This window comes from Camellia sinensis, chromosome 11, assembly GCF_055761805.1.
Source record: "Camellia sinensis isolate YWXY chromosome 11, ASM5576180v1, whole genome shotgun sequence".
NCBI classification, from domain to species: Eukaryota; Viridiplantae; Streptophyta; class Magnoliopsida; order Ericales; family Theaceae; genus Camellia; species Camellia sinensis.
In genome coordinates, this window is record NC_138971.1 from 47,515,968 (window position 1) to 47,519,835 (window position 3,868).

Consider the following 3,868-nt stretch of genomic DNA (forward strand, 5'->3'; position numbering starts at 1 on the left):
AGTGTTGAAAAACTCTCTTATTGATCATTTTTGAAACATGGAAATGGATATCTCATCCTTGTTCCATGAAAAAGAGGAGTTGTCAACAACTTTGGCGAGTTGTGTGTTTAACCTTTGATAGATAGCTTGCTTTGTGTCTTTTTTTCCTTACTTGCTTTGTTGCTCCTAGAGAGCTCTTTCTTGAGAAGTGTTGAAAACTCTCTCATAGTTCCACTTTGTAGCATGGAAATGGATGTTTCATCCTTATTCCATGAGTAAGGAGATGAGTTGACAACAATTCTTGAGTTGTTACTTTTTTTCATTTCAACTGCTCTATGATTATCACATACTATCTAATGATGTTTGATGATTTGTGGAGCACTTCTACCTCTTTCTTTAATAATTTAGTGATAGGAAGTAAGGAGAATAGCACTTTTGGTGTCTAGCTAAGTGTAGCTCGACTTTTTCACGCCCCGTTTCGGAAGTCGAAATAAGCCCTACAGTTCAAACTCCAGCGATTCTGAATCTAATCTCACAAGTGCAATGTGAAATTGATAAACACCAAAGAGTTCAAATGCAACAAATCTTTTGGAAAATCGATTTTGAATCAAATTTTCAAAAATGGACTACTTTGCCAGATACAGAGTCACTACCTAAATATTTTATTTTGGAAAAATTTAGAAAATCTATGACTCATGCCAAAGGCCATGTGTCCGTCATCACCAAGATTGTCTCGGCTCGGGAACTTAGGTACAATAGGGGAAGGTCATTAATGCATTTGAGCACCCCTGCTCGCCCGATCAAAGATCGACCTCTACTAATCATGATATGAATCTTATGTACATTATATGCTCTTGTTCCGATTTGTTAGGCTAGCATTACTATGTGATGCGCACACACAAGTATAGACTAAAATTGCAAGAATCAGAACACTTTATTCATGTATGTTTTGCAAAATTGTTTTGAAATATGTACCACTTGAAAAAGCGATCGCATATAAACATTTCTCAAATTATTCAAATTCAAGCAACAAGCCTTCATCCGCAGGCATTCAAACAGTTACAGCATTTAAGCAATTCGCCTCATGGCAAGCATGTTAGAGATGGCAACAATCACACGCATGCGATATGCTAAAGCGAGTAAAGGCTTACCTAGTTCTCCAAGCCAAAAGAGTAATGAGTTAGAAAAATGAATGATTCCTACCTATGCAATATGACTAATGCAACGCATACAAAAATATAACTAATAGGCTCGGCTACTAATATGACATATGAATCAATGAAATAACATGCGGTCTATGCACGTATTCAAAGAAGAAGTAAGCTAACAATGCAAGTTAGAATGATGAACCGAGCCTCGGTGCATGCAATACGAGTGGATGCAAACATGGAGTATGCTAAACAAAACATGATGCCCCTAAACTAACCATCATAGGCAATTAAATAAAATGGAGAAAAACGTGGGGCTGGAAGACATACACATTATTACATTGTGCTCTCACGAAAGAGAGTCCGAATGAATAAACTAACTAACTAGTTAACTAATTAAAGCTAAGCTAATTAAGCTAATTATTACAAACTGAAATGAATAAACTTGCTAGCTACTTAACTAATTATTACAACAACAGCAAATGAATTAAAACTAGTTAATTAATTATTACAACACAACTAGTTAACTAACTAATTAAATAATTACAACACAAGTGCAATTAAAATAAGTAATTAAACTAAACCACTAACTACTTCGCCTTGGGAAACGAGGGATGTTCATGCGCATGCTCAGTTTCCACCCGAAAATGCCATTGTTTTGCTTCCAGAGAGCCTCTGTTGCATAGAGAACACCTATACTATTGTCCACTTCCAGAACCACTCTGCTCTGCCAAAGGGACACACTGCTAAATTTTGCATCAGTGGCTGGTTGGCCAATGATGAGTGTTGCCAGCCTTCAAAGGTAGTCTGTCGGCCACCTGCCGGCCATGGAAAGTGGCCTGCCGGCCACTGCTGCCCAGTTCTCCTTGCTGCAGCAGAGGACAAACAGAGCATACACAGGGTATTTCATGGGTTTGTTTGCACAACCCACCCCTCCTTTTCATGAGCAAATCAAAGGAGTAGCAAGCTCGGTTCACAAACCATCAATGGGTGCAATTTCATTGCATGATGGCTTATGAAACCAAGTGTGCAAGTTCAATAAATGCAAAACAAGACACAAACCTCCTCTCTTTCATGAATGATCAAGAGAAGTAGTGACCTTGGAACCTTGAATCATTTCACCACTAATAAGTATGAAATGGTTCAAGTTTCCATGTGTTCAATTAACGTCTGATTGAACACAACCAAATTATTATCTTGCTCACTTTTAATTCCAAGTTTTAGTTACTCCATTTTAGATTATCATCCATCCTTTAATCAATTGAGTCCAAAGGATGAGATTAAGTCCTCTAATGGAAATAGAGCTTAAACTAAGAGTTGTTTTAGGCATGAAAGAGACATCACGCCGTTGGTAATGAACCCCCTAAGGGATTAAACCATTAAGCATGATACCTCAATCTCATGCTTTCAACAAACAAGTAGTTTGAACAACTTTCAAAGCAAAACAAAAAGTCAACAAAGGAGGGAGGTTGTAGAGATTGTTAGTACTGAAAATGAGTGAGAAAAGCATAAATAAATGCTGTCAACTCGAATAAGATGGTGTCTAAGGCCTAGAACACCAAGCTTATGAGGACTATTACACTATAAGCATGCTAAACAAAGCTCAAATGCAACTATCAACAAAAAATAGTGCTAAAACAGGTCTAATACAGTCCTAAAACATGCTAGAATTGAGTTAAAAATAGCTAGATTAACATGCTAAAACATGGCACAAACTAGGCTAGTAAGCAAGACAAAAGGAGGGAAGGCTAACCCCTCTAAATTTGGACTTCAAAACATGATTTTGACCACTGAAAAAGCTCTGAAAATCAGTGTTTAAAAGCTTAGTAAAAGGGTGGGAAACACAAGGGCAAAGGCCTCTAAAACAAGGTACAAAGAAGGGCTATCAACCCCTCAACCTTTAATGGCCCTTAGACGCAAGCTTTAGCCAAAAAATACAGAGTATTGACAGCCCAAAAACAATGGAAAAACAGTAGGAATAATAGCAAAGAAAGCAAGCAAATAGGTAAAGCCTTATACCTTTTGAAGAGTAGACCAATTCTAGGAAATAAAACCAAGTAGACACACTCTCTAGAGCTCAAACCAAGCTCAAAAGTACCTCAGCTCAAAGATAGTGAGATTTGGTTAAGGGTGTATAGGCAAAGGTTAAGGATTTGTAGGCAAAAGTGTAGGAATTTGCTAGAGAGAGAGAGAATTGTAAAGAGAGGAAAAATTTTGATCTCAAAATTTTTTATCCTTAAAACATGAGAGGGAGGTCTCCTATATATAGAAAACATGAATTCTCTACAAGGATATCCAGCCCTATACGTGGGTAAAGATGCATGCATCTATGTAAACAGCTGACACAGCTGGCATAAAATATCTGCAAACGAAACTGGTGGTTGGCTCGCAGCCCAAAAGTAATGGTCGGCAACCTCAAAAGCCACCAAAAGCTGCAGGCTTAAAAGGCCAAGGCTTGGTCCATGAATGAGGTAACAGGGGTATAGGGCTTGAAAGTTTCAAAGCTGTGGCATTCCGCTGAGAATTTCGAGCACTTGGCAAGCATATAAACTCATCATCGGGTGTGCATTCAATGGTATCTAAGTCGTAAGGGCCGTAAAAAATGGGGTGTCTACACTAAGTCTTTTCCTTTTTCTCTTAAGATCATCACGCAAGCAAACTTGCCATGGTTTATGGTTTGGGAAGCAAACCTACTCCCTCCTTGAAAATGTTCATGACAGAAGGGAGCAGGAAGGATGAAT